The sequence below is a fragment of the Aegilops tauschii genome, chromosome 4 (assembly GCF_002575655.3).
Source record: "Aegilops tauschii subsp. strangulata cultivar AL8/78 chromosome 4, Aet v6.0, whole genome shotgun sequence".
NCBI classification, from domain to species: domain Eukaryota; kingdom Viridiplantae; phylum Streptophyta; class Magnoliopsida; order Poales; family Poaceae; genus Aegilops; species Aegilops tauschii.
In genome coordinates this window covers 155,643,340-155,668,794 of record NC_053038.3, presented here as the reverse complement: position 1 = coordinate 155,668,794, position 25,455 = coordinate 155,643,340, and positions in this window count along the sequence as shown.

The following is a 25,455-nucleotide window of genomic DNA, read 5'->3' as shown; positions in this document are numbered from 1 at the left end:
CGACGAGCGAGACTGAGAAGACGCAGATTGACGAAGGACCCGCGACGGCCGGACATGCGAGTAGCGCACAAACAAACAGTGCACGAGGTCTAATCATACATGTGCATGTGCATGCAACATGCGTGAGGAGCCCGTACTTTGCCTGGAACCGGACCCGCCAAGAGCCACGCAGCTGCACGAGAAACCAAAGTGGTCTCGGGCGAGGTGGCACAGGAGGACGCACAGCAAGACCGCACGGGCGGCGGTGGGCTGACGGGCCAGCGTAGGAGTACGCCAGCAACCGCTCCATGTGCACACCCAATTGTGCAGAGACAACAAAGATGTTTTTTTAGGGTTAAGACAGCAGGAAAGGCTCCTACTGCATATATATTGTAAGAAAGTAACAGTTACATGGTGGTATTTACAAAGGTGGGGGGAGGGGGGGTCAGAGCCTATGTACAAACCCTAGGGTTGCTGTGGTAGACTTTGCAAGAAAGAAGAGAGAACATGCCTCTTGTTATCAGGTAATCTATATCTAATGTTGTCAAAGTCATTTTTGAACCTATTGAACCATGAAGCAATGGAGGGTGACACGTGTCTAAAGTAGTTATTGTTGCGCTCCTTCCAAAGACTCCAGGCAGCAGTCAAAAAGATCTCCATGATCATTTTGCGGGGTTGCTGTGTCTTCAAATTCTCCACCAGAGTGAACCTATCACCTTGCGTAGCCCATGAGATGTTTAGTAGGCACCAACATTCTTTGCTAAAGGTGCAGTGAAAGAAAAGGTGTTCCACAGTTTCTTCGATGTGAAGCTCACAAAGTAAGCAGTCAAGATTTGTACCAATATTGTAGTGTCGTCGTTTCAACATGTTCCTTGTGTTGAGTCGATCCGAGAGCAAGAACCAGCCAAAGACTTTGATTTTGGGTGTGCATTTAGTCTTCCAGAGCCATTTAAACGTCACGTGGGCAACCACCTCCCGAAAAACGAATTGATAGTAGGCTGTAGTTTTGAACACAGTTGAGCCCCAACAGTAGGACCATACATCATCCTGTTCTTCCAACGCCACCGCAGCCATATCCAATTGGAGAAGCTTGAGCTCGTCATGGGCTTGCAACGAGAGTGGTAGTTGAAAGGTTGCATGAAGGGTGGGGGCAGTCAAAAAGCCTTGCACAGACAAGTCCTCATCAAGGGCATAAGAGAAGGCTCGCGGGTATTGTTCTGCCAGGATGGTTTGGTTCCATTTGTCTTTTCAGAAAAGCACAGAAGCACCACATTTTACTTGCACCTGAGTGATGCCACAATAGATCGGCATAAGGTTTATGAGGTCATGCCACCAGAAAGAGCCACAAGTATCTGTTGCATGCGGGATAGATTCATTGTAGTATGTATCCCAGACGAGCCGAACCCAAGGAATATCCATTTTGTTGTAGAATTTGTGCAGAAATTTGAGCAGTAGTGCATCGTTTTGTATTTTAAGGTCAAGTATACCCAATCCACCACTCTTTTTGGGTTGACAGACCAAGTTCCAAGCTGCCAGAGAGTTCTGTTTGTCTCCATCTGCCGTTCGTTTGTTCCAAAGACAGTGTCTGCGAATTTTATCCAGTTGCGCAAGTATTTTAGGTGGCAGTCTTAGTGTCCCCATGGGATAGATGGCCAGCGAGGTGATGAGCGAGTTTAGTAAAGCTAGCTTCCCAGCATAGGACATGAGGGACATTGCAGCCGTGATCTTCCTTTCAGCTTTGCACACAAACAGCGTTAGGTCAAGAACCGAGGGCCGGGTGGTGCCTAGAAGCAGGCCAAGGTAAGTGAAAGGCATGCTGGCTTGTGTGCATCCAAATAGATTGCCCAGGTCATTGCATTTGCTCGCCGGTGTGTTGATGGACACTAGTGTAGATTTGTGAAAGTTGATTTTCAGGCCAATTGATGTGGACCAGACAGGCAGGTAGAACAATTATTGTGTCATCGGCATACTGGATCATGGGGTATTTGGCGTCACCATTTGGAGGGATGGGGTGTTTGATCCAGTCCTGCTCGAGCGCTTCATTGATAGCACTCTGTAGTAGATCGGCTGCAAGGACGAAGATCAGAGGAGACATTGGATCCCCTTGGCGAACACCACATTTACAATGAAACTGTCGTCCAGGTACTCCATTTAGTAACATGGAAGATTTGCCCGAACAGAAGATACTCTCCATCCAAGTAAGCCATTTGGGAGGGAAACCCATTTTCTTCATGATTAGGAGCATGGCAAAGTGTTCGAAAGTGTCAAATGCCTTCGCAAAGTCTAGTTTGAGAAGGACAATTTCTCTTTTGGAGGCCTAGCATTGGTGAATGTATTCGAAAGCCCAGGCAAGACAGTCATGAATTGATCTGCCACGGAGAAAACCATATTGGTTTCTGTGCACAATTTGGAGGATGATTTTCTGAAGCCGATTAGCCAGAATTTTAGTGATCAACTTTAGGCAGCAGTTAAGGAGTGTGATAGGCCGAAAATCATTGACATGTTCGGGCGAGATGACCTTTGGGATCAGTGTGATATAACCTGCATTAATGCTCTCTAAGTTAAGGCCACCTTGATGAAAATCATCACAAAGAAGGTAGAAATCATGCTTGATGATTGGCCAGCATGCTTTTAAGAAGGCTCCATTAAAGCCATCACGGCCGGGGGCTCGATCGGGTGGCATTTCAGAAACCACATCGTCGATTTCTTTATGTGTAAATGGTGTAATGAGGTGAGTAAAGTTCACATCAGCCCGTAGCAAGTTGTCTAAGTTAAACTTCATAGATTGAGGGTTTGCTTGTCCCATTCTGGCCTTAAAAGCTTCAAAAATAATGGACTCCTTCCCAGCATGATCATCAATCTCCACTTCATTAGAAGTTTTTAGCGAACTAATGCAATTCTTCCTGTAGCGTTCCATGGCAACGGTTTGAAGAAACTTGGAATTTTCGTCACCAAACTGGATCCATCTGATCGTACTTCTCTTTTTCCAATAGTCTTTTTGGTATTGTAGGAGGCGAAGCAAGTGCTTTTCGAGGATGCGACGAAAGTTTCTTTCTGGTATGGTAAGTGTCCGACGATCCTCAATATTATCAAGCTCCAAAAGTGCTTTATTGGTGTTTTCAAGGGCTACTTTAAGGCGGGAGATTTTCTTACTCCATTGCTTGAGAGCATGACGTACAGCCTTGAGCTTTTGCCCTATCCTTGCTGCACAGTTAGAGTTTTTATTAAATTTGATGGGTTTGTTCCAAGATTGATCGACAACCTCCATAAACCCAGGGTGAGCAATCCAGTATGATTCAAACCTGAAGAGTTTACTTTTCGGGATCGTAGTTTGGATGACCACAGAACATGGCGTATGGTCAGAGACAGGTTTACCTAGTGGATTCACCATGGTGTTAGGGAAAGAAGTAGTCCAGTTAAGCATGGTGAAGAACCAATCAAGTTGCTCAAGGAGTAGTTGAAGCTGCATATTCGACCAAGTGTAAGCACGACCCTTGGTGGGTAATTCAGTGAGATTTTGTTCCCGAATAAAGTCATTGAAAGTGAACATGTCGTGGACATTGGCCCCTGGTTTGTTACGATTATCAGGTGAGCGAATATAATTGAAATCGCCAAGTAACAACCAGTCTTCTGAAGAGGGGATATTCAAATCAAAGAGCCAATTAGTAAATGTGACACGATGTTCACCCTGACAGGGGCCATATACGTTAACGAGCTTCCAACAATGATTGGATTGCGTGGAGGTGAATTTGACGCCTAACGCAAATTGGTCAGATAAAAAGACCCGGCCCGTAAAGATGCTACTATTCCAGACCGTGATAATCCCACCAGACGCGCCTTGTGAGGGGATGAAAGCAAACTGATCAAAACGCCGAGGGAATATAGATTTCAAAACGAAAATATCAAAGGATGGCATCTTAGATTCCTGCAAACAGATGATCGCGCAACCACTAGCATTGATCGCATTACCGAGCGCTAAATGTTTATCGGGCGCATTAAGACCACGTACATTCCAGCAAAGTACGTTCCAGTTATGCAAAAGCATGGATAAAGTAAAACAAGTTTCGACAGCGAAGGAAGTAAAGATAAGAAATACAACTACTCTTCCGAGAGGGCCGAAGTTGAGAGTTCTTCAGCATGTATCGTGCAGAGATTCATACCAATGGCCTGCGGAGTAGGGATGGGTGTGGGTGGAGGAGCTGCAGCCTCATCAGCTACAGAATTTGCTATCCCGGAGGAGGGATCATCCACGGCATTGCGCTCAGAGGCACCAGGAGTAGCAGAGGGGACCAGGCATGGCTTGACCTTGGACTTTGCTGGGCGAGAATCATTGGGCTAGATAACCCTGAAGCCATCATACTTATTGTTCCTGTTGCTACGATGCAGGGTGGATATATCAACTGGAGCTTGCATATTTCCCTTGCGTTGCTTCTTAGTCTGAGTAACATTGGACAGAGAGCTCGAACCCTCAACTGGCAAAGGCAGCAAGGTGTGTGAAGCGTCCGGCAGAACTGGAGTGGAGATGACAGCAGCGGTGACCGAATGTGCATTAGGGGCGACCTCCTGTTCTTCTTCAGTGCTGGGTGGCGCTGCCAGGGGTGCAGATGGTTCCCAAGTGAGAAGCAGTGGAGGAGCAGCCGATGGCAAAGCCGTGTCAACCACGTTGTCCAAATCTGAATTCAAAGCAGGCAGAACAGAGGATTGGTCAAGCGCAGGCAGAGCAGGTGCAGATATCTGTTGACAGACAGCATGAGATAACTGAATATTCCTACCAACCAATGACACCTGAATCTCCACCTGAAAAGAGCCCTGTCGCAGTCCAAAACTAGAGCACAAAGGTCCAAAGGAGGCCATCATCGGGCTGAGAGCAGAGAAAATTGCAGAGTTGAGCTGCTGGCGGGGTATGGTATTTTCCAACAGGAGAGACATGAGTACATCCCCTTGAGCTAAGAGTCCAAAACGCAGACCATGTTTATGAATTTCAACAGAGACAGTGAGCGATTCCTCAACCATTTGGGCAGCAGAAATCTCTTGACCAGGAATCACCAGCATATCAAAATCAGATCGGGCAGAATCAGTCTCAGTTTCATTAGAAGAAGTGATGGAATCATGCCATGCCTGCATAGCATTGTTAGAGATGTTATTTTCAGGCACAATACCATCTTGCACTTGCAGACCCTATGCGGCGAGCCAAGCTTGAAAGTTCATGAGATAGGGAGGCAGTGGAGGAAGAGGAGGTGCAGCAGGCGCAAGCCAGGCACCCAGCCTGCATTATCCTAAACATGCTGCGCATCAGGCCCCTCCGATGCTCCATTGGGTGGTGCAGCATTCTGCACAAGCCAATTCTGCACCTGTTGCTGATAAAGTTGTTCCGCTGTCAGATCAGGTCCAAATTGAGGGTGTGGGATTCCATCAAGTGGCGGTGGTTCCTCTCCGGCAGGCAGAACCTCAGGAAGGAGTCCATTCCAGTCGTTGCTTCGGAGTATTGTGATCTGCACTGTCCAACAATCTCGTGCCCCTCCTAGCTGCCAGACCACAAAGCTCTTTGGCACAAGGCTCAATCTCAGGACTCTAGCTTTGATCAGCATGAACTCGGCGATCTTGGCGGGGATTATACCAAGACACAAGGGCACCGAAACCACCAAGATACTTGTTAATGTAGTAGTCTGTCTGGTAATCATACGGAAATCCAAAATACATCAACCAGATCTCAGGACCAAAAGAGGTGGTGCGATGGTTAAGCGCTTCATGATGAGGAACGAATGTGATGAGCATATCTTCATCTTCTAGTTCTAATGGCGTAGCTACCGCAGTATCTCTGATGAATGAGTCCGCAAAGCCAAAAATCCTGATTCCAAACGGGTGATCGCTAACTTCAGTAGTGAAAAGCTGGGCCTCATGAAGCAAACCTCTGATGGCATGACGGATGATAGCACGGCGATGCAGAGGCACGTAGTGGCTGGACTCCGCAATGGCCAGATAGTCATGGTTGAGCGGCGGGACTGGCCCGACGACCATGCCACTGCGGACAACACGATCCGCCGGTCCTTGTTCGACGGCGAAGCCCGGCGGCAGGAAAGGCACCGGGTTGAGAGGGTAGTTTGCCATGGTGGTGGTGCAGATGGAGAGCGGCTGAGGTGACGGGGGTGGCCGAGGTGGCGAATGGCTGGAGCAGGGCGGTGTCGATTGAGGAAACCGATTAGAAGCAAAAGCGTGAGGGGACATTTTTGGTATGTTGAGGATATTTAGGGATCCACTGCCAACGCTCACGCCACCTCTTCCATCGACAGGATTGTACCAAGTGTCCATAGTGGCTGCAGGCCTCGCATCGGACGGTCGGTTTCCGTGCGTTTATTCATATAAGAATCCGGGGCAACAGGAAAGCTTGGGAGATTGATATTATGTGACCTGACTGCATCAACTAGTCCAATTTGTTACTGAGTAATCCGAACCGGGCAATTACTTACCTTGTGATCAGGTGCAGAGCAATTAATGCAAATCAGCCTAGCCGGGCAGTGAATCTTCGGGTGACCCCATTGTAGGCAGCGAGCACACAAGACCGCCCAATTTTGATCAAGAGTAGTAATCTCCTCCTCAGAATAGGAGGCCTGGGCCAAATCAGCCTTGTACTGGGCTGAGTGTCTAGGAGGCCAGATAGAATGGGCCATGGCATATTTGAACGCCGATTTAAGAAAGCACTGAGGCCGCACAAGATAAGAAACATTAATAGGGCAATTAAAGGCACCCAAACATAGACACGCCGGATTGTGCTCTTCCTCCATTTCCTCTAAGCGGAGATATTTCTTCATTAAAGAAATCCTCAGAGGTTCCTGAATTATGTGCTCCTCATTGTTTGTTGCCAAAAAAGATCCAAATTGAATTTGAATGCCATGAGTGTTCTTCGGAATAGAGGAGGATGAAGAAGCTTCCCGAGAACTTTTGTTGGAGAAAACCATATGATCAAGTGGTACCAAAGAGAATTTGCATAACTCATGATAGGAAGCAGTCCCAGTAGAACTATTTCTTAGAAACCCCAAGTCCGATTTGATAGCCATTGGGTGTCTAGCTGAAATTTCTGATAGTTCTTCATCAGCATGCAAATTACGAGTAGACGTGGGGACTCGGGCAAAACGGCCATTGAACCGATGAAAATGACAAATAAAGTCCGGCCAAATACGATCCTTAAGACCATAGATAAAATGTCCCACTTTGTTATTGGCAACGGAGAAACGGAACACACGAGGATTGATCTTGTGCACTTTAAAACCAGAACTAATGCCCCCAATACATCATTGAAGAGCAATACCCACAGATTCTTCATGGAGAGGAAAGGAGGCCAAAGAGAAGGAGACTGCAAGGAAGAATTCCTTGGCGTCTCGGAAGGGAGAAAGATGCACCGTGGAACCAAAATTTCTTCTCACCTGATCGACAAGGGCTAAGCCAGGGGCAAAATCCCAATGCAAAAGGCCTTCCATCTTGAATCAAATTATAGATCACCATGAACTTTGGTGGAGCAGGTGGGAGGGGAGAGGAGTGGAAGGTGGGAGCCATCTGACAACAAAGATGTTGATGAAGTCGATGCCAATGGTGGAGTAGAGGCGTGTTGTATAGACGGCGGCGGCGGGCGACGCAAACTGATCTTAGATCGAAAAACCAAAAAGTAGACGTCGATCAAAGCGACCGGCCAGAGAGAGAAAACTCCAGATCAAAGGATCGGGAAAAAAGACTCGTTAGGGCAGCTAGTTGACACGACCGGCGGACGGACCCTAGGTACGGGCGGCGCGGCCCCCGGCGGCCGTCATGGAGGGCGACCGCCCCAGGGGCGGCGTGCGGGCCGGAAGCGTGGGCGACGGCTAGGGTTTGGATCGATTAGGCTGATACCATGTTATAAGGGAGAGAGAGGTTTGGTGAAATATGTGTTGTATTGCTTGAGCCTCGTGGGCATATATATAGGAGTACATTGACTAACTTGGAGTACAAGACAAGCCGGAACATATCCTAGTCTATCTCGTATTTCCTAACTAAACATAATACTCAACATTTGGAATCTAGGTGAATCACATTGAAGGCAATCATTCAAGGGAATTCATTTTTGTGGCTTTTTTTTAGAGAAAAGGCGATATCCCAACTTTATAAATAAAGCCACATGGCAGAATTCAAAACAACAAATGAGGCAAAGGAGGTAGCAACCAACGACAAGTTTAAATGTTGCACCAACAACACAGATATAGTCGTGGTGGCATACATAGCATGCATGCTAGCAACCTATGCACTACGAGTGACTCCAAAACTACTTCATGAACATCAGGTGGATTGGGGTGCCTGCTCCTGGTTTATATGTTTAGATGTTGTAGCCTTCACATAGGCAACCAGGAGATCCTCGCTTCTCTATCAACTTCCTTAATGAGTGGCTTCCACTGCTGTAAGAGTTTAAGAAATTTCTAAATACATGCAGCAGGCTTGTTAGGGGAAGCGTGTTTGTAAGTGCATCAAGTGCTCCCTTAGTGGTTTTGGAGTATTGAAGACAAATGGGTTGAGGGACTAATGTGTTTGTGAGTATACATCGGAGTTAAAGTCCCTGAAGATTTGGTTTAACCCATGGAAGACGACCCCTAAAAATGCATTTCTTCAAGTGAAGAACTTTGTGATGAAATTGGTACGACCTTTGAAGAAATTGATGTGAATACTTTGAAGCTTGAAGACTTTTGTTTTCGTAGTTTCTTCTTATTTTGAGTCATAGGAAAAACTGTATTGTTAAAGGGGGTCTAGGTGAATCATTGTTCACATTTCCAAAGTGATGCTCAAATCTATACATATACAAGCCGCTTCGAGTGAAGCCTTTGGAAATCTCCGGAAACAGCTGACGAATTTGCGAGCGACAGTGACAAAGTTCATCTGGTCACAGACGAATTTAGTCAGGCTGAGGAGTTAGGATTTCTCTAGTGCGATCTGCATATCGTGAGGAAATTGAGTGCCCCGACGAAATTAAGAGTTCAAATTTCCGATTGTTGCTGCGCTGCATGCCAGCTGTCGAGTGGATCCTTATCCTAACAACAGCCAAGTTTGAGAAGGGTTTTAACAACAGTCAAGTTTGAGAACGGTTTTTGTGATAATTCATGCCGGGTTGCCCCTGGCTATAAGTAGCCGACCCCCACAACCACTTGTTGGTTGGCTGCTCAAAGAGAACTTGACACTTGTCATTTAAGAGCAACCCATCCTCTGACGACTTTGAGAGAATCCTAAGGAGGAAAAACCCAATCAGAGCCAAAGTGATTGAGCATCACTGAAGAAATTGATCTGTGTGATTCGACGCCTGTTACCTTTGAAGACTGTCATTCTTCCAGATGGTTAGACGTCATTTTCTGAGGACCCAAGAGTTATTGTGGTATGCCGGTGAACATGTCTGTGAAGGTTTTTGAAGTCTACCTTGAAGACTTACCATGAGTGATTGCACGAGGTCTATGTGACTTTAGCTCAAGAGGAATATGATGAGGACTAAGTGTCCTCTGAGTTTGCCTCAGCAGCCTCAATCAGACGTACAAATGATACATCAATTGGAACTGGTCTATCAAATTGACGTGTCTTCATCGAGCCAACCTAGTTTCAAATTCCTAGCCCTTACATTTAGTATTTCCGCTGCTGAAGAATTTGTGATCTACTTTCTGAAGAACTTGAACTAAATACTTTCATCATGCTGTTTTACATTTCTTCAGTTCAGCTTTCTCATGCTTGTATGCTTGTATGGTTGCATGTTCTTCACCCGTATGTATCTTGTATGCATGCTTTCCGTTTTTGTGCTGATTTAGTTCACTCTCGTTTCTATTTCTGCACTCTGATCTTTGTCAAATTCTTTAGAGTTTGATGAATTTATAAAAATCTCCCATTCACCCCATCTGGGAGTAAACTTGCACTTTCAATTGGTATCAGTGTAAGGTACACCCTTGTTCTGTGTGATTTTGATTTAACCACCTAGAGTTTTAGTTATGCAGACTGCAAATATGATCAAGGTATCCGCTACGTGCCCAATCTTCGATGGCACAGACTATCCTTACTAGAAGAACAAGATGCGCATGCATCTTGAGGCAATTGACAAAGATCTATGGTTCGTGTTTGAGAAAGGCGTCCCCACTATTGCTCCTAGCATCAATGCTGGAGACGTGAAGATATTCAAGCAACTCGACTCTCAAGCGAAGAATATCATATGTGGACATCTCAACAAAGGACAGTTGATATGTCTCCAACTATCTATAATTTTTTATTGTTCCATGCTATTATAGTATCAATCTTGGGATGTTTTATATGAAATTATATGCAATATTATATCATATTTTGTGACTAACATATTAACTTAGTGCCAAGTGCTAGTTGCTGTTTTTTTTGCATGTTTTTGGTTTTCCAGGAAATCAGTACCAAACATGGTCCAAATGCCACGAAACTTTTTGACGTTTTTTTCTGGATATAAGAGACTCTAGCTTTGGGAGAAGGCCAGAAGGCAAAGGAATAGGCCACAAGGCACTAGGGCGCGCATAGAGCGGGCAGGAGCGCCCTAGTACCATGTGGGCCCCTCGTTCCTCCATTTGACCTAATTCAAATTCTATAAATTATCTAAAATCGGGAAACCAACAGAGAGCCACCGAAAATACTTTTTTGGCTGCCACAAGCCTCTATTCTTGCGAGATCCCATCTCGAGGCCTTTTCCGGTACTCTGTCGGAGGGGGAATCGACCATGGAGGGCCTCTACATCAACCTTGCTGCCCTTCCGATGATCTGTCCATAGCTAGTAGCTAGATGGCTTCAACTCTCTCTTTGATCTTCAATATAATGTTCTCCTCGATGTTCTCAGAGATCTATTCGATGTAATCTTTTTTTGCGGTGTGTTTGTTGGGATCCGACGAATTGTGGGTTTATGATCGGATTATCTATAAATATTATTTGAGTCTTCTCTGAACTCTTTTATGCGTGATTGTTATATCTTGTTATTTCTCTCTGATCTATCTGTTTGGTTTGGCCAACTAGGTTGATTTATCTTGCAATGGGAGAGGTGCTTTGTAATGGGCTCAATCTTGCGGTGCTCTATATCCCTGTGAAGGAAAGGATCAAGACACGTATTTGTATTGTTGCCATTAAGGGGAAAACGATGGGGTTCATATTGATTGGATTTACTTTGTCTACATCATGTCATCTTGCTTAAGGCGTTACTCCGTTCTTTATGAACTTCATACTCTAGATGCATGCTGGAAAGCGGTCGTTGTGTGGAGTAATACTAGTAGATGAATGCAGTAGTCGGTCTACTTGCCTCAGATGTGATGCCTATATACATGATCATTGCCTAGGATATCGTCATAACTATGCGCTTTTCTATCAATTGCCCAACAGTAATTTGTTCACTCACTGTATGCTTTTTGTTCGAGAGAGAAGCCTCTTGTGAAAACTATGGCCCGCAGGTCTATCTTTATCATATATTAAAATTGAAAAATATTTTGCTGCAATTTATTAACCATTAGTTTATTTTGTGTTTTTGTTTATCTATATAGCACAACAATATTTGATCATTGCAATTAACCGCCAAGGGATTGACAACCCCTTGATCGTGTTGGGTGCAAGTATTTGTTATTTTGTGTGTAGGTGTTGTACGAGGTCTTGCGTGGTTCTCCTACTAGATTGATAACCTTGCTTCTTAATTGAGGGAAATAGTTATCTCTATTGTACTGCATCATCCTCTCTGCTTCAAGGAAATCCCAACGTAGCTCACAAGTAGTAGGAAGAATTTCTGGCACCGTTACCAAGGAGACATCACCAAAACCTATCAAGTACCATCGCATAAAATTTCATCTCCTTGCATTTACTTTCATTCGTCATTTGCCTCTCATTTTCATCTCCCCCACTTCTAAAACGTTTTCACAAAAATATTTTTCTTTTGCCTTTTTGCTTGTTTGCTTATTTGCCCACTTTACCATTATGTCTTGTTCTTCTCTTGTTATGTGTACCTCTGAAAATGAGTTTCTCAATTTTAAGCAAAGGGGACGGGATAATTTAAAAGATGCTTGCTAGAGGATTTGTGATGCTCAAAACAGATCAACTCGTAAGCAATCTACTACCATTCGTCTTTGCAAATTTTATGTGGGTGTTACTACTTGGTATAGATTTGTGCTAGATACTATTACCGGAGGGAATGTCTTGAGTAGTCACACCATTGATGCTTTCAGTGCCATGGGAAATTTAGTGGGATCACCACCTATCATTATTAATGAAACAACATTGACTTTAGAACATGTTATGCAAAGGCTAGAGGCTATTGAAAATAAAATGCCTACTATAGAGCATATTGAAAATTTGGATAAAAAGATTCATAATCACATTACTCAATTTGGTTCAAAGGTAGGACCACTCTTATGATGCTAAAAGAAAAGGAACCAATAATTAATGAGAGGATGGAGCAAAGCCCCACTAGGATCGGAAAGTTGGATGAAATTATTAATAATTTAGGTCCCACTTTTTCTTCCGCTAAAACTATTGAAAAGACTCCTCCTCGTAAGAATTGCCAGCTTATGTATGTTCCTAAGAACAAGGGTGCCACATCTAGCAATGTAAGCGCGCATCTTAAAATGATTAGTGTACACCCCAACTTCATTGATTTAATAAAGGAACCTATCTATGAGAATAAATTTCTCAAGTTTATACCTAGGAGTGTGATTGTTGAAAATATGTATGCTAAAACTCCTAGGAAGCATGGATATGAAGGATGACAACACTTGAAACTATGCGTTATGCTTAGCTAGGGGTGTAAAACAATAGCGCTTGTTGGGAGGCAACCCAACAATTATCTTTATTTTTCTTGTTTATTTTCTATTTTTTGGTGTGCACACAACTATGCTATTGTTATGGTTGTGTTTTTCTGTTTAAATTAGTGTTTGTGCCAAGTAAAGCCTTTGGGATGATTTGAATAATAGTTGCTTTGATTATGTGAGAAAACAGAAACTTTTGCATCCAGTAGTAGAATTGTTTAGGTTCACTGGAACGTGATAAAATTCTGTAGTTTTTACACATGATTGAATAAAAAATTCCCATGTTGTCTTAATTTTCAGAATTTTTGGAGTTATAGAAGTAATGTGGTTAGTCAGATCATTACAGACTGTTTTGCTTTTGATAGATTCTGTTTTCGTTGTATTGTTTTCTTGTTTTAATGAATCTATGGATTGTATCGGGGGGTATAAGTCATGGTGAAGTTAGAATACATTAGGTATTATGCAATAATAAAATATGAATGGGTTTACAACAGTGTCTAAGCGATGATTTGCTTGTTATACTAACGGATCTCACAAGTTTTCTGTTCAGTTTTGTGCGCTGAAGTTTTCAAGTTTTGAGTGAGATCGTGATGGATGAAGGAATAAGGAGTGGCAAAAACCTAATATTGCGGATACCCGAGGCACCCCAAGGTAATATTAAAGGATTACCAAGCGTCTAATCTTGGGGATGCCCCGGATGGCATCCCCTCTTTCTTCTACCAACCATCCGTAAATTACTTGGAGCTATATTTTTATTCATCATATGATATGAGCTTTGCTTGGAGCGTCGTGTATTATATGAGTCTTTGCTTTGTTTGCCGTTTAGTTTGCCACAATCATCTTTTCTGGACACACCTTTCTTAGGGGGGTACACATTATTCGTGATTTCTTAGAATGCTCTTTGTGTTTCACTTATATCTTTTGAGCTAGGCAGTTGCTCTAGTACTTCACTTATATCTTTTAGAGCACGACAGTGGTTATATTTTAAAGAAATAGTTGTAGTCTCATGATTTTCTTATATCATCTTGAGACTTGATAATTGTAATGGCAATATGCACAAGTTCTGAAATTTGTCCTAATATGATAGGTATGCAAGAGGGATATAATAAAATCTTTCATGTAGATCACTAAATATGATATATTTGATTCCTTGCAATAGTTTTGCGATATAAAGATGGTAATATGTGGGAGGTACTAGTGAGTGATTGTGGTCTAGTAAGAGTATTGGGGTTAAGGTTTGTGATTCCTGAAGCATGCACGTGTGGTCTCTCGTTATGCTAAGAAGTTGAAGCACAATTTATTATTGAGTGTCTTCCTTTGTGTGAAGGTCAGGGGCGCGGGATGGTTAAATCCTACCAACCTCCCCCTAGGAGAATGCATAGTAGTAGTTTGCTTCGAGGGCTAATAAACTTTCGCAATAACTATGTGACTTCTTTATGACTAATGTGAGTCCATGGATTATACCCACTCTCACCTTTCCGTCATTTGCTAGCCTCTTCGGTACTATGCATTGCCCTTTCTCACCTCGAGATGTGGTGTAAATTTCGTCGGTGCATCCAAACCCCGTGATATGATATGCTCTATTACACATAAGCCTCCTTATATCTTCCTCAAAATGGCCACCATACGTACCTATTATGGCATTTCCATAGCCATTCCGAGATATATTGCAATGCAAATTCCACCGTTCCGTTTTTATGACACACATCATCGTTGTCATATTGCTTTGCATGATCATATAGCTGACATAGTATTTGTGGCTCAACCACCATTCATCATTTTTTATACTTGTTACGCTAGATCATTGCACATGCTGGTACACCTCCTGAGGCATTCATATAGAGTCATAGTTTGTTCTAGTATCGAGTTGTAATTTTGAGTTGTAAGTAAATAGAAGTGTGATGATCATCAGTATTCATTATTAGAGCATTGTCCCAAGGGAGGAAACAAAGCAAGAAAGAGGCCAAAAAGAGCCCATGAAAAAAGGCCAAAAAGAGCCCAACAAAAAAGAAAAAAAATAATAAATGAGAGAAAAAGAGAGAAGGGGCAATGTTACTGCATTTTCCACACTTGTACTTCCATGTTTTTCATATAGAGAGTCTCCTATGCTTTCACTTTCATATAACTAGTGGGAATTTTTCATTATAGAACTTGGCTTGTATATTCCAATGATGGGCTTCCTCCAATACCCGAGGTCCTCATGAGCAAGCAAGTTGGATGCACACCCACTTAGTTTTGTTTTTGAGCTTCATACATTTATTAGCTCTTAGTGCATCTGTTGCATTGCAATCCCTACTCCTTGCATTGACATCAATTGATGGGCATCTCTGTCGGTGCACAAAAGGAGGGGTCCTATTTTGTGCCCCTTTACTTGTGCGCCGGCAGTTGGAGCCGCGCCTGCGACCACACTTAGCGGGGTAGAGGAAGGAAGCAAAGGCACAAGACGACCAGAGCAACGCCAAGCCAGAAACACAAAGAGTAGAAGGGTGAGGTGGACTCCCCCGGCAAGGCCCTTGCCGGGGTGGCCTCCACAGCCCCGGCAAGAACCTTGCCGGGGCAACTTGCCGAACACCATCAATCACTTTGGAACCAAGGCTCAGGAGGCACCTCTATGGTGGCATGTAGATCTTTGTGAAGACCAGAAGCACCCAAGACAAGATGATAATCAGAAGACGAAGGTCCCTGGCAAGATCCTTGCCGAGGATACCCACGAGTCCCCCCCGGCAAGACCCTTGCCGGGGGCGCCCACGACGCCGCATCAAGACCCTTGCCAGGGCCCCGGCAAGACCCTTGCCAAAGACATCCGGGGGGCCGCAGCCAGGCCCACATCTGCCAAGACTCCACTACCGTTCCCATGCAGCTGCCAGCCCACCAACTAGGCGAGCACCTGCGTGGCGACGTGCGGCCTCTAGGCCAACTCAGCAAGCACCTGCGTGGTGGCATGCAGATCTTCGTGAAAACTCTACCACTGCACCAACTCAGCAGCCAGCCAGCCAGCGTGGCACCACACGCCTCATCAGTTCGGACGCGCGTCGAAGCCAGGCGAGGCGGCGACAGCTGGGACGAGCTTCCTTGCCGTCCCTGATAAAGCAAGAAGGGCACGTCGGCAGCGCATTAAATGTGTTTGTCCTACGGTGCCAGGAGATAGACTCGACCATTGTATAGCTTTCTACCTCCTGTGTGCCACTGTGGCAGCCCCTTTGACTATAAAAGGAGGCCCGCGGCGTACTGAGGGAGGATTCGGACTTTTTGGACCCTGCATGCCTTGTAGCTAGTCCAAGAACACCAGATAAACATAAACCAGCAGGAGTAGGGTATTACGCATCACTTGTGGCCCGAACCTCGATAATCCCCCTGCGTTGATCTCTCAATTCCTTTCTTTCCACAGCCCCGCATCCACCAACCGCAGCAAAAGGGATTCCTCTTGATCCCGTAGGTGTCATTTCCCCCGACATCTTTGGCGCGCCAGGTAGGGGGCGCAAGCTGTGAGATTCCGGTTTGAAGGTTAGCACACCAACTTCATCATCACCATGGCCCCCAAGAGAAAGGGGATCACAGCGATCGGCTCGCCTGGGGCCGGCCCGTCTGCGCCAGCGCGAGCAGGCGGCCAGGTGCCCACGGATGGGGCCTGAGACGTGGCCCGCGAGCATCCATGACATTCTGGTGATCGGAGCCAGGCGAGCGGCGTCGGCCGAATCCGAGACGATGAGCCACGTGCCGCTGGGTCAGGGGGTGGGGCCGTGCTACCCACAGGTGGCGCAACAGCCTCTACAGCACCCCAGCTGGCGCCCGCGCCGCGCCCTTCCCAGGCCGCCCACGATGAGCAACACCGCGATGCCGGAGCCCCCGGGCACCCCCGCGGAAAGAGCCCTGTGCGCCACTCACAGGACGAACCAGGCCGGCATGCGCGCTCAGACGCCGGTGCAGGCAGCGTGCGACCACGAGACCATGACAGGGCCCCTTCTAACCCGGTTAGAAGTCAGAGCGCACCACGCTCTACGCAGATCTCGCCGCCACCTATGCGAGCAGAAGCGCTGGCGCGCGTGCAGCTGCTCCTCGACTTGACCCTGCTGCGGAGAAGCTCGACGAGTGGAGAGCCACCATTCGAAGCCTTGTCAGCTTCGCCAACAAAGATGAGCCGCTCCCAACGGGACCCTCGCACCGGCGTCTTGACGAGCCGGTGCATGCCGGCGGTGGGGGGACGAGAGACGCTGCGACCACGGTGCACTCTCCCCCCCCCCCCCCGCGGCCGTGACAACAGCCACCGGCCCATCGACCCGACATCGGTGACAACATTTCCACAGCGTCGTCCGACCCGCGAACCTGCCACGACCAACGTCAAGTCCTTCGGGAACGGGCCCAGGAAGACGCTCAAACTACCATCGAATGACGAAGGGAGACGTGCCATCAGTCATATCGGCGTGCGGGGCCTACTATGGACCACCCGGTGCCGGGGGGCCCCGGTGACCTGCCTTACGAGGTGGGTTGTCCAGCCTTTACCCGAGAGCTGCGGCAGTTCCAGTGGCCCTCCCACCGCACATTCAAGCCCGATGTTGGCGATAAGTACAACGGCAAGACCCACCCGTCGGAGTTCCTCAGCATCTACACCATCGCAATGCAAGCTGCTGGAGCTCGCGACGACAAGGTGCTTGCCAATTACTTCCCGTTGGCACTCAAACCCAACGTCATGTCATGGTTGATGCACTTGCCAGGGGATTCCATTTCTTCTTGGTCGGATTTGTGTCTTGAGTTTGTTGGCGCCTTCACTAGAGGCCACCAAGCTCATGGCCAGGAAAGCGATTTGCATATCATCCCCCAGAAAGAAGGTGAAAACCTGCGCAAGTACATACAGAGGTTCAGCCGGGTGCAGTACAACATCCCACATGTTCATCCCGCCGCCGTTATCAGCGCATTCCATCAGAATGTGCGCAACCGTAAGATGCGGGAAGAGTTGGCGATGAACAAGGTCAAAGATGTGGCCGAACTTTATGTTCTGGCCGATAGAGGACGCCGGTGCGGAAACCGACTCCACAGACGAAGACACCGCCGCCTCGACAAAGAAGGGTCGGCGCCACAACAGGAAGCGCAAGGGCAAGACTGTGCTTGCCGTTGAGGGATCGGGCAAGCTCGGCGCCTCCAGAAAGGCCAGGGCTGACGACCCCGGCAAGGAGGTTGCCGGATGTGCCCCCTGCTTGGCCCTGGCGGTCGCCGGCAAGCCAGGAGGCTCCGACAAGCAGTACTGCAAGATCCACCGCACCAAGGGCCATGACCTCCAGAACTGCCGACAAGTTGAGCTGCTTGCAGAAGAGCAGAAGGCTGAGTATGAAAGGCGAGACAAGGAGAAGGGTCAGGATGGTGCTGAGGGATCCGACAAGAAGCATGGCGGCCAAGGGGGTCGCCGCGGCAAAGCTAACCAACAAGAGAGGCCTGCTCGGGGCCGCGACAAGAAAGAGGAAGATGATGATCACGACGAGGACGACGAGTCCGGCGAGCACGAGTTCCAGAAGGCTACAGAGGCCATGTGCGTCGAAGGCGGCACCTCGTTGCACACCTCACACCGCCAGCTGAAGCGGTGGGCGCGTGAGGTCACTGCGGCAGAGCCGTTGTTCGATGCCCAGAAGCCCCTGTAGTGGTCCCGCACGCCCATTGTTTTTGACGCCGAGGATCACCCTGATCGCACAACTGCGGGCGGATGTTTGCCGTTGTTGGTTTCACCAACAATACACAACCTCAAGGTGACTAAAGTGCTGGTTGACGGTGGGGCCGGTCTGAATTCGATCTCGCCCGCTGTGTTCAAGAAGCTGCAGATTCCTGATGGAGATCTCGAGGAGACGGGCACGTTCCAAGAGGTCAACCCGGGAAGGAGTCAGCCGAAAGGTAAAATCACGTTGCCCGTTACGTTCGGGGGCAAGCTGAACTACAGGACGGAGAAGATCGTTTTTGATGTTGCCGAGATCCCCCTGCCATACAATGGGATCCTTGGCCACCCAGCGCTGGCCAAGTTCATGGTGGCGTCACACTACGCCTACAACACATTGAAGATGCCAGGGCCGCTGACCATCATCACCGTCCCCTCTGACAAGAAGGACGCGCTCATTTGTGCCGACCAACTCTACCGAGAGGCAGTTGCAGCAGCTGCCGCCAGGGCCCTTGCTCCTGCCACTGAAGCCCCAGGAAGGAAGAAAGACGACAAGACGTCTTGCACCACTCCGGCAAGCGCACCTCTTCGGAGTGCTGTGCTCCCGTTGAGGACGTGCCAGGGACCTCCACCGGCAAGAGCAAGAAGTCCAAGGCTGCACCACCAGAAACCAAGAAGGTGTCCGTCAAGGAGGACGGCACGGGCGGGGCTTTCACTATAAGCTCCACCCTCGACAGCAAATACGAAAGCGCGCTCTTCGCCTTCCTGCGGGCGAATGTTGATGTATTTGCATGGAAAGCATCTAACATCCCCGGCGATCCCAGGGAGGTGATTGAGCACCATCTTGCTGTCTGTCCTCACGCGCTGCCCATCAAGCAGAAGGTCAGAAAGCAAGCTTTGGAGCGACAAGAGTTCATCGTTGAAAAGATCAGGAAGTTGGAGGCGGCAGGCCTGGTAAGAGGAGTACACCACCCCACGTGGTTGGCCAATCCGGTGGTGGTGCGTAAGGAAAATGGGAAGTGGAGGCTATGTATTGACTACATAGACATCAATAAAGCCTGTCCAAAGGATCCTTTCCCCCTGCCATGCATCGACCAGATTGTAGACTCCACTGCCGGGTGTGACCTGCTGTCATTCCAAGATGCCTATTCAGGGTACTACTAGATCTTCATGATGAAGGAAGACGAAGAGAAGACCACGTTCATCACCCCATGTGGTACGTACTGTTTTGTACGAATGCCTTTCGGGTTGAAGAGCGCTGGTTCAACATTTGCCCGGGCAGTCCAGGTTGGTTTTGAGCCCCAACTATATAGAAATATGGAAGCTTATATGGATGACATAGTGGTCAAAACCAAGGACAGGGCCACGCTCGTGCAAGATTTAGAAGAAACATTCGCAAACCTGCGCAAGATCAACCTCAAGCTCAACCCAGAGAAGTGCGTGTTCGGTATCCCCTCCGGCAAACTTCTCGGGTTCTTTGTGTATCAACACGGAATCGAAGCAAATCCCGACAAGATCAAAGCGATCGAGCAGATTGAGGCGCCGAAACGGGTCAAAGACGTCCGTAGGCTCGCCGGCTGCGTTGCTGCCCTGAGTAGGTTCATCTCCAAATCTGCTGAGCGCGCCCTCCCCTTTTTCAAAGTTTTGAAAATGGTGGGTCCAGTAAAATGGACTCCGGAGGAAGAGGCAGCACTGCAAGATTTGAAGAGGTACCTCTCCTCCACGCCAATACTAGTCGCGCCTAAACCACGGGAGCCGTTGCTACTGTACTTAGCAGCAACGAATCAAGTGGTCAGTGTTGTGCTGGTGGCGCAGAGGGAACCTGAGGGAGAAGCAGAAGTTGCAGCAGAGCCGTCAGATGGCGGGTTGGGGTCTTCCCCGGCAGAGCCTGACGCCGGCAAACCAGAACCCCCGGCAAGGCCCGGACCCGACGAGGCAGAGCCTGAGAGGATGGGCGAAGTGGGACAGAAGAAGAAGATGGTGCAGTACCCAGTATATTTTGTCAGCTCCCTCTTGCAGGGGCTAGGTTAAGATATTCTGGAATGCAGAATCTGCTTTTCGGCCTTCTCATGGCCTCGAGAAAGCTGCGCCACTATTTCCAAGCGCAACGAGATTACCGTCGTCACCCGCCTCCATTTGCAATGGATTTTGCACAACCCAGATGCGACGGGGAGGATTGTGGAGTGGGCATTGGAGCTGTCGAGCTTTGGCCTCAGGTTTGAAAGTACTTCAACGATCAAGAGCCGAGCTTTGGCAGAGTTCATAGAAGAGTGGTCTGCAACGCCCGACGAGGAGATTCAAGAGACCACCCTTCCTGGCAAGGAGACGAGTAGTGAGTGGATATGTACTTTGACGGAGCTTTCTCACTCCAAGGTGCTGGTGTTGGCGTGCTACTCGTCGCACCCACCGGAGAGCACCTCAAGTACGTAATCCAGATGCACTTCCCCGAGGAAAAATCAATGAACAATACGGTGGAGTACGAGGGGTTGCTTGCCGGTCTCAGGATCGCGGCAGACCTTGGAATCAAGAAGCTCATCATCAGAGTGATTCGCATCTCGTCGTCAAGCAAGTTAACAAAAATTACCGGAGCCCGTTGATGGAGGCCTACGTGAGTGAACTGAGGAAGTTGGAAGAACGTTTCGACGGCCTACAGGTAGAACATGTTCCCCGAGCGGAGAACGGCATTGCCGACGACCTGTCGAAACACGCTGCCATCAAGTTGCCTGTGGAACCAGGTACCTTTGTACTTCAGTTAATACAACCATCCGTAGAGCCATCATCAGGGCAGAACAAGCGAAGGAAGACAAGCCCCGGCAAGTACCTTCCCGCCGAGCTCACAGGAGCCGCCGGCAAGGAGGTTGCCGGGTACCCCAAGCATGCCGAGGGGCAACTACCTCCGACGGGGCCCCAGGCCCTGACCATAGAGGTAGCTACCCCTGTGGCCGAGGATGTGCCTTTGGTCCTTGCTGTCGAGCCCCAGGCCCCGGCATGGGCGTAGCCCACTGTCCGTTTCCTCCAAACAGGAGAGCTCCCCGAGGAGCAGGAAGAAGTAGAGAAAGTAGCCCGTCGGTCCAACATGTACCAGTTTGTGGATGATACCCTGTACAGAAGGAGGCCAAACGGAGTCAGGCTGAAGTGCATTCCTCAAGAGGATGGACTAGAGCTGTTGGCAGAGATATATGGAGGTATGTGTGGCTCCCACATAGGGTCAAGGGTCCTTGCCGGCAAGGCATTCCGGCAAGGTTTCTTCTGGCCCACAGCCCTCCAGGATGCAGCTGCGCTAGTAACCAAGTGTGAAGCATGTCAGTTCCATTCGAAGAAGCTTCATCAACCAGCTCAAGCCCTTCAAACAATCCCTCTCGCTTGGCCATTTTTAGTCTGGGGGCTTGACATACTGGGCCCCTTCCCCCGTGCTGTCGGGGGCTTTGAGTACTTGTACGTCGCAATCGACAAGTTCACAAAGTGGCCCGAAGTGGTGGTAGTGAGGAAGGTGACAACACAGTCCGCCGTCAAGTTCTTCAAGGGGCTAGTTTGCTGTTTTGGTGTGCCGAATAGGGTCATCACCGACAATGGCACGCAGTTCAGAAGCCACACCTTCATGCAATACGTCCAGGACCTCGGCAGCAAGGTCTGTTTCGTTTCGGTGGCACACCCTCGGAGCAACGGCCAGGCGGAGAGGGCAAATGCTGAGGTACTGTGAGGACCGAGGACAAAGACTTTTGACAGGCTGCACAAGTGTGGAAGGCGCTGGATTGATGAGTTGTTAACGGTTCTTTGGTCGATCAGAACGACGCCAAATCGAGCCACCGGCCAGACACCCTTTGCCCTGGAATACGGGGCAGAAGCAGTTCTCCCCACGGAACTCACGTACGGGTCACCTCGAGTGCTCGCTTATGACGAGCTTGAGCAAGAGCAATTGCGGCAAGATGACGCGATGCTCCTTGAGGAAGATCGTCTTCGGGCGGCTATGCGAGCTGCATGCTACCAACAAGCCTTGCGCCGCTACCATAGCCGCAAGGTTCATGCCCGGAGTCATGAGGAAGGCGACCTTGTTCTTCGGCGCGTTCATTCGGCCAAGAATTCCAGCAAGTTGACGCCGAAGTGGGAAGGCCCTTATCGGGTAATACGAGTCACCAGGCCTGGCGCAGTCCGCCTGGAGACCGAAGATGGTATCCCAGTGAGCACCTCCTAGAACATCGAACATCTTTGTAAGTTTCACCCATGAGGCGCGGTTGCCGGGCCTCCCGGCAAGCCACCTTTTGTACAAGCCTTTCCATCAAGGCATGTAACCCTTTGTACAAAGCCAGGTGCAGACCCTGAGCATAAATAAATGAAGCGCTGGCGCCCTAAGTTTTAGCATGCATGCTAGGTTAATTCTCTGCTTGGTAGGGTTGATAGTGCCGACGGCAACTAACCCCTAGCATAGAGGTCAGGTGTGTGTCTTTTCGTCCTTTCCAGTCTTTTCTTTGGTTCGTAGGCTGCACAAGCATTTCTGCTAAGCCATTTAAGGGCAGGGAGACGGATCGACATCCCCGACCCCGACAAGCCATTGCCGGGGGCTGCAGATTCAGGCACCCGACCACGGCAAGCCAAGGTTTCCGGGGGCTGCTGATTCAGATAAGTCCTTTATCCCCTGTTATGCATTTCCGTATGGTATTGGGACGTATGAAGCCTCGTTTATTCCTGGGCCACCGTGCTCCCCCTTTCCTGTGCCCAAGGACTATTCCCTGGGCCGGAACTTGGTTGTAGTTGTGGTGACAAGGAAGCAAACGAAGGGCCTAACCCTACTTCGCCCCTGCCTCCACCGAGAGCGTGAGTATGGTCGTTAATGAAGTAAGGGGACGGCAAGGCCTGTTGCCGAGCGACAATGTTTATCTTAAAAATAACAAGGATTCATTCCTTGGCATGGGCCTCGCTCACGCACAAAGAACCCAACAAGCACCCTTTATTTTAATTAATACGTTCCAAACAGGTACAGTTCGTACGAAATGTAAACATGAGCAAGGGGATTACAAGGTTTAAATCTAACAAGTGCCCGCAGGCTTAAAAACTAAAAAAAGGATAAGATGCTCGTAATCCCTTTCTTGTCCCTCTCCTCAGGGAACGGATCAGGACAAGCAGGAGGGCAAAAGGGGCACCTAGGCGAGGTATGAGCAGAAGTAGACACCAAGAGAAGGCTGGTGATGACGGTGCCGGGGAAGGGGCAGAAAGATGAGGCAGTGGGCTGGCAATACACGACGAAGGCGTCGGTGCCATCGTACTCGGAGTTGGCGGCCTGCCACCCGCCTTCTTCACCTTCTCCGACCCTCTAGCGCCAGCCACCAGAAGCAGCGGCCCCGAGAAGTTCAAGGAGCTGATGGTGCAAATGGTGGTGCTACCGGCGTCGCCTAGGGACGGTGTGTCCGACGCCTAGTCGGACCCGTCATCCTCCCGCCCGCTACCCTCGTCATCGCCGTCACTGTCCTCCTCGTCGCTGTCGCCCGAGGAGGAGCTTTCGTCATCGGTCGAGCTCTCTGCACAACACCCTAGCCTGTGTCTCGAGCGCCCGAAGACCTTGATGGAGAGTAGGTCGCTCTCTGCTAACTTGAAGCAGAGGACGTGCCCATCCATCAAGCAATGGGCACGTGCGAAGGTTTTCCAGCCCCGATGAAGGAGCGTCACTTGAGGGGCGGAAACTTTGTGTTCACCCACATGTCGCCGTGGCAACACCCCTTCATGTGAAGCCTCAGCCGCGGTGGCCGGTCAATCTCCAGCACCCTCGCAAACGCCCCGGGAAGACGAAGGCGGCTGCGCAGCGGCCCACGTAGCTGCAGGATAAACTCAAGCACCGTGTCCCCGACGTGACCATTGGGCGAAGCAGGAGGAGACGGTTGGGGAGATGGCGACGGAGACGACGCAGGCGTCCCCCTTCCGCGGCCACCTTTGCCTCGGCCGCTTCTGCCTCGGCTGTCTTTGCCTCGGCCGCCTCGCCGACTGCAGCCCCGTCCGGTGCCCGCACCTCGAGCATGGCCTTCACCCTGGGCGTCTGGCTCTTCCTTGACCGCCGCAGCTCTCTGGCGGGAGGACGACCTGGTCGCCTCCGCGGAAGAACGGCCGCGGTCACGCCCTCTCGCCATGACCGTGGGTGAAGAATGGAGACGGAGGGGTGACGCAGGGAGACGCTCTTCCTCCTACCCCCGAGTTCCCTTTTTATAGTTGGGCGGGGGAGGCCGAAAGACTAGCTCTACGCCTCTAAAGAGCCCGCTCAAGTCCGGCTCATTAAGTGGCAATGAGCAAGGCCATCGACCGCCCTGCCCGCCCAATCAAAGGCACGTGAGTATCGGCCCCCGTGCACCTTCCCGTATTCCATGCGTTTGTCACCTCCCCCACGCCGTGCATGCGGCGTACGTGGCGCAAGCGGCAGGCGTAGTGGGAAACATGGAGTGACAGTTCCAAGGCAGAGAGAGTGAATGAACAGCGGCCCTGCAGTTTTAAAGGGACACGCAAGCCGCCTTTTTACTGTTCACCATGGGATGATGCGAGCATGCTGCGGTCATCCCATGCATGACCCCCACGTCGCGCATTCAACGCGGGTCGCGGGGAAGTGCAACTGGCGAGGGAGTTACCGCGGTAAAAACTCGGCCCCGGATGCCCGCGCACCGTTTTGGGCCGAGCCCAACAAAGCGTCGCGCTTATGTGTGGCCCAGGCCCGGGGGCTCCTGTCCGTGCACTAAAGGAGGGGTCCTATTTCGTGCCCCTTTACTTGTGCGCGGGCAGTTGGAGCCGCGCCTGCGGCCACACTTAGCGGGGCAGAGGAAGGAAATAAAGGCACAAGACGACCAGAGCAACGCCAAGCCAGAAACACAAAGAGCAGAAGGGCGAGGTGGACTCCCCTGGCAAGGCCCTTGCCGGGGTGGCCTCCACAGCCCCGGCAAGTACCTTGCTGGGGCAACTTGCCCAACACCAGCAAAGCTGCCACCTTTGAGCCCAAGAGTTCCAACACCATCAACCACTTTGGAACCGAGGCTCGGGAGGCACCTCCATGGTGGCATGCAGATCTTTGTGAAGACCAGA